This window comes from Lissotriton vulgaris, chromosome 4_1 (genome assembly GCF_964263255.1).
Source record: "Lissotriton vulgaris chromosome 4_1, aLisVul1.2, whole genome shotgun sequence".
NCBI lineage: Eukaryota > Metazoa > Chordata > Amphibia > Caudata > Salamandridae > Lissotriton > Lissotriton vulgaris.
The window spans coordinates 822,197,011-822,210,315 of record NC_141691.1 but is presented as its reverse complement, the minus strand read 5'-3'; the positions used below and the strand labels follow the sequence as shown (position 1 = coordinate 822,210,315).

Below are 13,305 nucleotides of genomic sequence, written 5' to 3'. Positions count from 1 at the left end.
CATCAAAATTTAGAAGATGAATGATAGGGAGAAGGTATCCTTAAGGAAGTAAGGTAGATTGTAGAAACATAAATTTATACCTTAAGTACCCCCTTGCCCAACTCCATTAATAGTTCATCGGCTGCTTGTACAGACCTGATGTTAAACATGTTGTTATTATGCATAACTTTAAGAGCTGCCGGGAACATGAGCTGAGCGGTTGCACCTAACCTCCTAAAGGCATCAAGGCGCCTCCCAAATTCCCATTGTTTTTCGAGTGTAACTCTAGAAAGGTCTGATCTTATAAGAAAAGTGAACCCCTTCCCAGCCAAAGTCTTCTGTTTCAAAGCCATATTAAGAATCAGCTCTTTCAAAACATAAGTATGAAAATTGACTAAAATTTTGCGAGGTTTGGATCTCTGGGGGTTTTGTCTAAAGGGATCCCCATGAATTCTTTCAATGTCAGCCGACAGTTCCTCAAAAGAATGTTCTAAACATAGTGATTCTTTAAGTAGAGCAACGATGTACTGCTTGATATCTGTCCCCTCCGATCCTTCAGGTACATTAAGGATACGGATGTTCCCCCGTCTTGCATTATTTTCAAGAGTTTTCATCCTCTCGCTAAGAGCCAAGTCTTCTTTTGTGAGTTTCTGTATGTCAACTTTTGCTTGATCCAAATAGATTGAATGTGATCCTACTGTCTCTTCAAGCACACCAGTTCCTATAGTGAGCCCATCAATTTTATTATCCAATGTTTCACAGTAGTTTCTAAACTCTACTTGATTAGCAGAAGATTCAGCGAAACCTTTCCTTATCTCCAAGGTAAGGGCAGTGAACATTCCCAAAAAAGATGCGGCCGTCATCGGGGAAGCAGGAGAAGTCAGTAGTGATTCTGAATCGACTAAAGCAGGAGCAAAAAAGATTTCTATGTCTGCCCCTCCAGATGCCCCTCCTGATTCAAGAAAGTTTATCTCATCGGCCTCTTCAGCCAACTCTGTAGTTAGGGCCAGGGGTAAGCTCTGCGTTGTCATAGATGAAGATTGAGATGAAGGTTGCGAGGGCTGTGGTTCTCTCCCAATACCCTGGAAGCCATGAGAGTCTCCAGGGGGCCCGGTAGGTACTTACAGCCTTATTCATGAAGGCTAAAGCGGCTCGCAAAGGGCCGGATTCTGAGAATCCGGCCCTTTGCGAGTGCGATTTTTGCATTTGGGATTCAGCATCCCAAATGCAAAAATCGGTAATTGCTAAATCGCTAAATTGCGAGGAATTACATTTAAGGAATCTCTATTTGAGATTCCTTAAATGCAATTCATGAAGCATTTGAAAATTGCGAAAATGCAATTTTGGGCCGCTATTTACCGAGAGGTCAGACCTCTCGGTAAATAGCAAAAACTTAGAAAAATGCTTTTAAAAGCATTTTTCTAAGTTGCATGTTGCACTCACACATGTCCTTTGGACATGTGTGTGCGCAACACCTGTTTCAATTTGCATTTAAGGGGTGCTACAGGGTGTCCTTTGGACACCCCTGGCACCCTTTAAATCGCTATCTTATTTGCGAGTAGCAAATTGCTAATCGCAAATAAGGAATACTCCCCATGCATTCCTATGGGCCTTTTGGCCCATAGGAATGCATGGGGAGTTATTCCTTATTTGCGATTAGCAATTAGCTAATCGCAAATAAGGAATCAGTGGGAATCGCTATTAATATTGTGATTCCTACATGATTACCGTTTTGCGAGTCTCAAATAGCGATTCCTTATGATTCGCTATTTGAGCCTCGCAAAACGGCCCGATCATGAATCAGGCTGTTAGTGTTCAGGACTTTGACAAAGAAGGGACCTCTTCTCAGCTGCATCACTCTCCTCCAGCGATGGTGTAGCTACTAGCTCCAAAGGTTGACTAAGAAGGGAGGAATGAGCCTCTGAAATGGACGCCATATCAGTTTCGTCTGAAAGATGCAATATCTGAGGTACGACCTTGAAGTAGGAGCGAAGTGAGGGGGTAATCCTTGACCCTATGGAGAGCACAGTTTTGGGATCTTTAGCCTTAGATTTGCCCCTCGAGCTAGTAAGTTTAGACTTGACTTCTGTGCTCAAGTGAGATGAAGATTTTGTCGATTCGATATGTCTTTATTTCGAATTAAAAATTCATAAAAGACAGGAATACAGTCATACACAATATATAAAAAGACACCCGCGGACCCCTCCACTGTAGCAGTCAACCCAGAACGCTGTAACTGACCTTGTACTTCTTCCTTACAGCAGGGGACTTTTTTTTTGCACTGAAAGTTCTCCGCATTTACTGAGCCCTGAAAAGGGGGGACCAAGATTCTCAACTTTCTGCCTCTCCTCAGCTCCAGCGCGGCTGAGCAAACACCCAATCCAGGCTCAGAATAGACCCCACACTCCGGGGGCAGGGGGGCGGGCAGCAGCTCCCAGCGCGGGTTGGGAAACTTTGCAACAGTGCAGAAACTCTCACAGCTGATCAAAGAGCTCTGGACTACACAGTCATAAGGAAACAGCCCACAGAGACCGCAGAGCCCCGTTTTGGATCCCCCGATACCTTCAAGCTCCAGTCGTCGTCCTCCGCCCTCATTCGAAATCCATGGAAGGAGAAAGAGGACTTCGCGAGAATGTACATCGCTGAGGGTAGAATACCTCATCTCCCTGCCGATAATCCAATTGCTACCGGAAGAAATTGAAAATCTCAGGCAAGTTCTACACAAAACAAGTGCCCCCAGAAGGCCGCTATATTTAGAGGGTCGGTTCTTTATCTACTTGCTCATTTGCACGGCGGGGAACAATCCTACCGGGAGCTCAGTCCAGAGCACCGCGGCCAGCTAGCTAGCTGCCGCCATGTTTTTCCCCACCCCTCAAGGTCTACCCACTCCACCGATACAGAATTGTGTGCTTTATGTTCTAATCTTGTGTAGAAATTAATAGAGATAGTTATATTAATAAATACATCGTTTTATATAACTACTGTGTGGTTCTCCTTTCATTTAGTCATTCAGGATGTGATATTCTGATAAAACAAGCTGCTTTATATCCCTTCAAGAGTAAGCCTGAAGGCTGCTCTCCACAGCTACAACTAGGTTAACTTTCTAAAGGTTATCTTTGGACTTATACATCATAAGGGTCGTGTGGCCTGGTACAAGGTGCCCAATTTAACTAGCAGATAAACAGACAAATCTGTTGGATTGGCATCCCAGAGGTACCAGTAGCATTTTGTTGAATTGACATTTTAATCGCTGATAGTCAATTTAAGCTCCCTTCAGTGACCATAGGTTATAATGGAGAAATAATCTGTTTTGGCTTCAGAAAAAGGAACATCTTTAAAATCAGGAACTGCTAAAATGATTTGGGCTTTGACTAGACACATTCAATCTCATTCTACAGTTAATGCCAAAAATGTAAAAAAATAGTGCAAATGTTTTTTTCATCCAAGTATTGCGCTGTGGGCCCATTACTTTATGGTACCTTGTAAATATTGTACATGTGAAACTGTTTATAAGTGGTATTACAACGTAAAAGATCTTTTTCAAAAAATGTTTTTGTGCATTATTTCTCGTTATGTGCACTGAGGAGGTACCTTGGGGATATTGTATAGGAAATACTGTGCAGCATGGTTAAATCAACAGCGGGTTGGGCCCTTCCATCATTGTGCTCTCATGGCCTACATTCCTGTACCTTTGTATTTCAACTTCCCAGTTCATTCACCTTTGTGTTCTCATGGTCCTTAGTCACACAGCTCTCCCTCAAACCACACACCCCTCTTTCCCTCATTGCTCTGTGAACACACCACCACCCTGCTTGTTACTACACACGTGCAGCTTAATGTCCTACACACATATCTGACTCCACCCTGTCACATGCATACATCTCACCCTCATTGACACATACACTCACACCTTATATACTCTTTCACAGACACTGCTTCACAAACTACTCTTGCTGTCAAGTGCATGTTCTTCAGCTTCTCAATGTCCCCTTGCTTTTCAACACATGACAATTCCATGGGTACTGCCAAATGAGCACACCCCTCTCTATCGTGTGTTCTCAACACACAAACGCGAACAAATAAATACTGACATATGCAGACACCGCCTCCATAAAGGTGCATTCACATTCCTCTCCAATCAGTGACACACGCTCAGCCTATTTCAAGCACTGCCACTCACACAAATATATGTGCCTTACACACAAATACCCCTCACTATCACATATGCATGCATTCTCGTCAATATCACAAGACATACATACCTTCTCCCCCTCATTGGTGCATCAATTCACACTTTCAAGGACACTCAGGGGACATATTACCAAGCAATAGCGATAATTATCGCTATTTCTTGGTGAGAGACAAAAAATTACCGCAGAGCTGCAGCGATTTTTATCGCAGATAAACCTTGGTATTACCAAGGTTTATCGCAAATGCGATAAAAATCGGCCGCAATGCATGAATATCACTGAAAAGTCAGCGATATTCATGCATTACCGAGCTAATGCTCTTAGCCATGTTATCCACCTCCCATTAGATAACATGGCTAAGAACTGCTCAGGGCAGGTGTTAGCTTTTGGAGATATTCACGCTTAGTGCGAATATCTCCAAAAGTTGGTAATAGGAGATAGCGATGTTAGCGACTGTTTCCAGTCGCTAACATCTTGGCACGCCCACTTTGCATGTCATTAGTGATAAATATCACTGACATGCAAAGTGGGGCCAAGATGGTCGCTATCTCCAACTAGCTGTCGCTAACTGGTGTTAGCGACAGCTAGGAAAAAGGGAGATAATTTTATCTCCCCTTTCTTGGCTTTTAAAGCCAAAAAAGCGGGGATAAACCCCCTTGATAATATGCCCCTCAGTCTTTGTCATACCTCTCTTCTCCGTTTAACCCCTTTAACCCCGTAGTCTTTCTTGATTTAAACCACAGAGGCTGCAGTGCAGGGGTTTTAACCTTCTAATATTTAAGGAGAGGTGAAAAAACTCTAGGAGACAGGCACGCTAAGAACGACAGTTGGAACTCTCAGAACTCGAAAGTGGTTCAAATCCTACCAGCAGTGGCAGAACTTGCGTCCATACTACTTTCATTCATTCATCAAACACTGTGGCAAGGAAACATCAAGTCAGTCAATGCATTTTTCCACGTTATTAGGCTGGCACTACTCTGAGAGAAGAGATAACCATAAGGGTGTGAGAAGTAGAATAGGGGCCATGGTTACCCCTTGCACCACTGAATGATGTTTGTGCTTTTTATCAGTTCTAATATTGCTACATTTAGGAAGAACTGCTGAGTATTATAGCAACCCACTGGTAATGTGAATAATGATTTTTTATGTTCACAGTTCAGCATTCTTATTGTTCCCTGCCTCAGGAAGATTGTACTTTCTCCCTCTGACCAGTTCCTGCATTTTCTTTATGTTGACAGGGCCAGTGCTTTCATAAAATGGCACTATAAGAATGGAGCTTCTGGGTGGCGGAGCCAAATTACTGATAGAAGGAAGGATGCAATTTTCCGGTATAAGTGGGGGGCATTAGCTCAAAAACTTTCCTTAGGGCCTCATTTACTAAATTTTGATGCACAGCAGCATAGCAAGTATTCCTGCAGTGCTGCTATGAGTCAAAATAAAAGGGCAGAAATGCATTGTATCTACAAGATTCTGCACATTCCTGTCCCTCTCTCTGGCACTAGTGCACAAACAGCAGCCATACACCAACTTAGACACCCTGACACCATGGTGGAAGGGTGCCTGCGTTGTAGCGATGATTGTTTATGTGCAAGAAGGGACACCTCCCTGCATATAAAAAATCATTAAAGGTGAGATGGTCCTCTATGTTTGCTGCAGAATGCAAAACACATAAAAAGAGCAACAAACGAGGAGAAACAAAAGTATTTCTCCTCTTTGTGCCACTTATGCTCCACCCCTGGGGAGTCATAGGATTCTGACGCATTCCCAGGTTTAAAACATTTTGTCAATCTGTGAATGTGTCAGGTTCCATGATGTTGCTTGGGAACACCCGCAGCAGCACCCATGAAACGCCCTTTTCACTCAGAGTAATGAGTAAAATGGTCCCATATTTACGTCATGAAAAGTCATGCAGGGTGACTTTATGCAGCCTTGTAAATATGGGCAGGCACTCTGCACCACTCGTGCTTCTAAAATAGTGGTGCACTGGCACCACAATGGGCTTATAAATGAGGCCCTATGTTTCCTGGAGTGAGTGCTAAAAAATCCTTGTATCCTTCCTGCATTCAGCCTGTGATGCCCACTTAGCTTGGCCACCGTGTACACGGCGCGTAATCCTACATGTACATGTGCACAAAGGTGTTTGCGGCAGTAGGGTTTTTTGTGTGAGTGGATGCATTCTGAATACCACATTTGGCTTGATCATAGGTTCTTCAGATATAATTTTTTTTAACCCCTTCGCTGCGGCGGCTATTCCGCCGCAGCGCTAAGGGGGTGGGGCGGCCGCGCGGCGGCTCCATACTGTGACAAAACCGCTCCGTCACGGCTCGCGGGTGAGCTGTGCTTGTGACGGAACGGTTCCGTCACGAACCCGCCCGCCCATTAAAGCGTCAGCGCCGGAGCAAAATCAGCACCGCGCAGGCGCGGCGAGCGGGCGGTGACGGAACCGTTCCTTCACAAGCACAGCTCACCCGTGGCTTGTGACGGAGCGGTTCCGTCACAAGCATGGGAGGGGTTAAATAAAACTGAGATGAATATTCTTTACTTGCAAAGCTTTCTTTCCTAAAAGGGAAGACACATGATTAAGATTTCAATGTAGAATCCACAAGACACTGCAAACATAGGGCCTCCTTTACAAGGCCATTGCGCCACTGGTGCGTCACTTTTTTTAACACACCGGCGGCACAGTGTGCCTGCCCATATATACAAGCCACGTAAAGTTACCCACTGTGATTTTTCATGACCTTGTAAATATGAGTTCCTTTCACACATTACTCCGGATGAAAGGGGCATTCCATGGGTGTTGTTGTGGATGTTCCAACGCAACATCCATGCAACTTGACATATTCCTAGATTTACAATGTTTTGAAAAGCTGGGAATGCGTCAGAATCCTATGCCTCACAAGGGAAGGGGTAGGAGTGGTGCAAGAGGAGAAATACTTTTATTTCTCCTCGTTCTTTTCTCTTTCTATGCATGCTGTATTCTACAGCATGCATAGAAAGAGGACATGTCATCACTGATTGTTTTTGGGCTTCCTGCACAAAAACAATCATCCCCACTATGCAGGCATCCCTGAAAAATGACACAAAGGGTGCCTGCGCTGGCACATGGCAGCCAATTGTGTGCCAGCGTAGGGGAAAGCACACGCATGCATTGCATTGTTGTCAACACAATGCATCCATATGCTTTGAAAATTATGCAGCTCTGCGCAGCAAAATGGCTTGCGGCGCGACGCTGCATCGTTTTCTTCTAAATGAGGGGCATATTGACCACCCCCAAATTCATGCAGTGAATTTAACTATGCCTTAAAAGTGTAGAAATCAACAGGAAACTCGCCACTCTTTGCAAATTGTATACCACTTAAAGGCTCATAATTACCAATTTGAACTTAATAAATTAATATTATTTTTGGAAATTAATTTTTCAAAACAAAAAGTTTTTATTTATTTCGGTCTCTTCAAGAAGTAAACTATTTACATACATTTGTTTGCATAACATTTCCCTTCGAGTTGGAAGAACATTGCTATACCTTTTTAAAAATGGTAAAAATCTGTTCTAATTTATTTACATTTTTTGTGTAATACTTGACTTGCATTAATGGGCAAACAAAATGACATTGGTACGAAGAAAGGCTGTTGCTGCTAGAGATGCTTCAAGAGAAGGTGCATGGAGTGCAATGTTTTTGGAAAAATCGAGTACGTCACAATAATCCCACTGTGTGAGCACTGTACAGATGAACTAGAATGTATGTGCACCTGATAAGTGACTCAATTGAATTTGCACTATTTGGATATACATGCACCTGGCAATTTCTTGATTTGGTTCCAAGAATTACATTCATTATATCCAAGTAAGGTGCTAGCAAGGATTCTGAAAACCTCGTACTTTGCATACCGTTCACAATATTAAAGAATTTAAAAAATGGGTAAATAAATTCATAAACGAGAATGAGACATGGTGCCCATTTAACCATGTGCCAAATGTATCTTTTAAAACTGATACCTCTATTATTGAAGCTAAGAAAAAGAAATGGCAAGCTAGTCATTGTTGACTACGACATGAAAACTACAATTAGATATTCAAAAGCTGCCGCCTATAATAACAGTATAAACAATTTTAGAACATGCACTGGTGTGTGTTTTACATGGAAAACAGACGCCAGAATTGACATATACTACATAGCATGGCATCTGCTTCACTTGGGATTTACAATGAGAAGACTTCAAATCTGTGTATCCTTCCGCTGAGGTACCACAAGGTGAAATACATGGACAGTAGGAAAATGTGGTAACTTGATACATTTAAACCAAGGAGCACTTTGCTAGACTGGCTGCTGAGGTATCCATATTTCTGGTGCCCTGTGGTGTCGTTCTGTATATAAAGGACCCTATATTCATGGTGTCAATCAAATGCTGTTGGAGGTTCCAGACTGTTCGGTTCTTAAACTAATGTTCCCAAGTCAGGCAATGAGCCAGGGACCAGGCACTTTACTCAGGAAGCACCAGGTGTGGGTGAGGACAAGGGTGCACTTTTCTCCTCTACATCTTTGAAAACTTTGGTGTATTTGACATCTGGAAACGGTTTAATTTCTCAGGATTATTGGATGCCATGTGTGAAAAATCACGGATTACGTCCTGGTAGGTCTCGTCACCTGGCTGTCCATATAGTCCTTCAGATTCCCGCATCTCCTCATTCATTCTTGCCACTCGCAACAGGGTTACAATATCAGCATTTGCAGCTTCAAGTGCAATAGTCAAGGGGCATTTTCCTTCTTCATCTTTGGTGTGCTGATTTGCCCCACGCTTCAGAAATAAGCAGACTTGCCCGGTGTGCCCTAAAACAGTTGCATGATGCAGGGGTCCTCTGCCATGCAGGTCCATGTGATTAACATTGGCACCATTCTGCAGCAGGAACTCACAAGTGACCAAAGAGCCCCCATGCACAGCCTGAATGAGGGGTGTTGCGTTGTTTTCCTCTGCATTCACCCAGTTAACATCTGCGCCATGTGCCAATGCTTTTGCCATATCAGGAAGGCTTTTCTCAAGCGCAGCTCGATAAAGGTGCAGCCCTGGATGAAACTTTTTCGAATCCTGAAATACTGAAGAATCTGGATTCTCGACTTCTAGGACTGGTTGATGCAAACGGTTTGAGGATACAATAGAGGCAAGAAGTTCTCGAATGCCTTCTGAACTGAAGTGGAATACACTGTCGTTGCTTTTCACTGAACTTCTGGCAGATGTTGAGAAGTGATCCTGTGATGCTAGGGACTTCTCAGAACCACTGAGGTCTTCGTTCTTGCACTGGGAATAAGGCCTTTTCTGTCCATCAGGAGGGTGTGAAGCAACGCAGTCCTGGTTCACAAACCTCTTTTCCATGTACTTTGCTCTGATATATGCCTCCTTTTCCACTCTTGGACTTTCATTGTCTGGCTTCTTTACTCCAAGGGTTTTCAATTTAGCTTCATATATTCGATTAATAACTTGATTTCCCAGTTCACACATCAGCTTTAGTACTTCAGGCTCCCATGCATCTAACGTTAATGACCTTACTTTTGAAATGTGCACACCAAGGCTACTGTGTATCCCAGAACACTCAATGCACAGGATGATTCCAAGGTTGATGCTGGCCCATTGCGGATCCGCCAGACCACAATCGCAGCAGACCGAGTTTCCAGCGGTACACTGGATCCGCTGTAAGGCACTTTCACCTTGAACTGATTTTTCTTCCGCCTTGCTGCCAGAGTCCAGACTTCCTGTGGAAGGTGGAGATTTCTTATCCAGCTTCTCCGTCTCATCACTCTTTTCTCTATATGCTGCAGCAATTCCGGTTTGGACAGCTTTAATCCATGCCTGTCGCAGCTTTTCTGAGTCAGCCTGTAGCATGCGGCTCTTTGATGGTGTGACTACTTCAAAGCAGAAACGTCTTTCTATGTCTTCAAAGTCTTTAACTGTGCAGAGCCGTAAATCTTCAACAACCACTGTGGGGTTCTCCTTCATTTTTTTCTGATATATCAGTTGGTTGTTTTGTATTGAGAACCAGCGCCTGTTCCACGTTTTAAAGGCATTAGTGGCCCTTTTAAAGAGATATCCTTCCACTACAATGCCATTAGCAGTATCAACATTGTATTGAAGTCCGAGATCATCGTTGGTGAAATCCTCCTGCTGAATAGTAGAGTGTTTTTGTTCCATGTCCCTCTTCTGCTTTGCTGCATCCACATCAAGCCGATCCAGCTGTGAACCAAGCTCTTCCATGTGCGGTTCAAGTTCACTGAAGAGATCGTAGCCCTGGTGGAAGAAGCCGAGATGTGCCTTCATGAAGGACAACATCGATTTTAAAATTTCAGTCCTCCGCCCTGACTGAAGAACATTGATTTGAAGGACGTTGTCCAAAGCTATGTGCTGGAAGCACTTTCTTTTTGCGATTAAGGTGTTTGTTGCCTCCTCCACCTCGTGCAGTTTTGTTCTTTGAACTTGGGCATGTTTAACTAGAGCATTTTCTTTTTCTTTGCTGACCTTATCAAACTGCTTCTTTGCATCTTTGAATTTTCGAAGATCGTCCTGAATAAATATCTGGAGCTGTGTTTGAATGGATCTCTGAGCTTCGTCAAACAGGATTGTGTGATAATTGATCATTTCTTGGAGGCAGTCTGAAAACTTGGTCAAGCTAGACTCAATCACCACATCCTTGCTCGAATACTGTGCCAGGTCCCGCATGCCATTCATAAATTGCTTGTTGGCAGCACAAAAGGCCTTGCCTGCATCAATCATGCCACTACATAGCTTAACAAGCTTATCAAGTTTCACTTCCAGTCCCGTCACATCACCTTCAACCTCCTGCAAAGCGGCTCTGAAACGGGGAGAGTCCTTCAAGCACTCCTCAAAATCAACGGCCCCCTTCATGCTGACGCCTCGGCCCCTCCCGGGCGATCAAGGTGAGGGCAGGAATAAGGAGGCAGCAGCGGATAAGGGTGTCTGAGCACAGCAGTTGAAGTCTGTCACTCTTCAGCCTGCTTCACCGCTGCGCAGCTCTCAGCCCTCGGCGCTTCCTCCACTTCTGAACACGGTCCCTTCTGGCAGACACTCCAGTCTCCTAGATACACACATAGACATAGACAATGGACAACAATGCAAGAGTCTGAGCATCATAGACACAGAATATAGAATCAGATTGTTGTCCTCAGCAGGGTTCCACCAATGTATTTGCATTTTCAGCAACAAGGGAATTTATCATTGGAGGTAGTGGTCTTTAATAATTTTTCTGTACATAGGCAAACCTTTTTTTTCCATTGTCTGGTCACAAAGGTCCATTTTAAAGGAAGGTTTCTGCAAGCACAGACACTCCTGCTCCCCAGAGTCTTTGCCAATAAGGGATACCTGTGTGCCAAACTACTATACTATTGAACGTGTTACAGATTATTAGCACCTCACAGATGCCTTAATTAGGACTGTGGATTCTGTAAAACATGATGTTTATAATGTCCAAAAATCAATAGATCAATACAGCTCTTGATTGACAGTTTTTACTTTAGGGACATTTCTTTTTTTCTTTCACACTGGCTCCATCCGGGGGCCTTGGAAAGAGAAACCATTAAGAGTGAGTGAGGTCTGCAGTCAGCAGGTATGGGTCCATGGCCACGTTTTGTACACGAGGAACAGCAGTATAGACTAATACATCGCCAGAGAACATCACATTAAATTCAAAGGAACACATAAGCACACATCTTAATTGTATCCAGGCCCAGCTCCAGGAATTTTTATTAGGGTGGGCCAAGTGTGCATTTGGGTGGGCCACGGCGGGCCAGATTTGTCACTTATATGTCTTTGCAGGCCTGCTTCAGGGCCCTCCTTTATCTCTCCTAAGTCTTACAAGGAAGGGCCAGTAAAGCTCATTATTTTCCTTTCAAATCTCTCTCTAAATGTTCTCACTCTCAAAAAGTTTTCTTTTTCATGTAATGTCCCCTTGATGGAAAGAGAATGTTTCTGATGTTAGAGTATCAGGCAAGTGACACTTCTCGGGCTCTCCCTCATGACCTCCTCCTTGGATCCCTTCACTGCCACCCTCCTCCAGCGCCCCTCATCTCTCCGTAGCCCCCCCTATTGATCTCTTCCTCAGATTCCCTCACTGCCACTGTCCACCAGCGCCCCTCATCTCTCCGTAGCACCCTATTGACCTCCTCCTCAGACTTCCTCACTAAAACGCTCTTCCAGTGCCCCTCATCTCTCCGTAGCCACTCTCTCTTATGCATTTCATTTGTTGTATATCTCTACTCATATTAGTGTAGGGTGTCACAGTACTTTACATCACACACACATTATACAGAGACAAACGATCAGGCAAGTATGTAAATCAGTCTACAGGGAATGTCACATAAGCCAATGAAGATTACAAGGTGTAGGAATCACATGTCATCCATACTGGTGGGCAGTATATTTTAAGAGCGTCTGGAGAAGCACAATGTAGTAATGGATCTCTTAGTTAAATGTAAGATAATGAACTAGAGATCCAATTAGCATATTGTAAATTAAAGTTAGGGGTTTTATTTGAGAAGGAGAGAGAAAACCCACGACTACACATGTCGAGGTCTGAGGCAATATTCCACGGAACGTAACCACTCCAGAACACATCAAATGAGAATAAGAACTTAACACATAAAACATTCTTCAAAGATATAGTGTCATCAAATATGAATATTACTTACATACTACACATCCCCCATTTTATATTGGAAAATGAAAAACACTATACAAACCAATAATACAGCAAATAAAGAAAAACAAATAATCAAAATGTAAAATGCAAATCATAACAACAATCAATAGATATTAATGGAGCAAGGATTCGCATGTAATTTGACTTGCTTGTTATCAGCCCTCTCGACATAACGTTAATGTATTAATCAACATGTTTGTTTTATTAACATCGCATTTCACATAAAGATTTGGGTATCCAGAAGAAGCTTGCATATGTGTTTTACTAACGATAATCTGCTTGCACTAAAAAGGCTGCTGCTACGTGGGATTTTCTACTGCGCATGCGTCTGTGATACTCATGTGACATGATGTATCTTTCGCTTGGAGGGAAACTTTCGCTTCTGCGCACTAGAATTAAAATGGCTTCTTTGTATAACCGCATGCATGA

The 13,305-nt window shown here is 43.4% G+C and overlaps 1 pseudogene; it reads right to left on the bottom strand.

Annotated features, from left to right (window-relative positions):
- Positions 1–8,705: 8,705 nt before the first annotated feature.
- Positions 8,706–11,066, bottom strand: LOC147722633 (arf-GAP with coiled-coil, ANK repeat and PH domain-containing protein 2 pseudogene; annotated as a pseudogene).
- Positions 11,067–13,305: the final 2,239 nt, after the last annotated feature.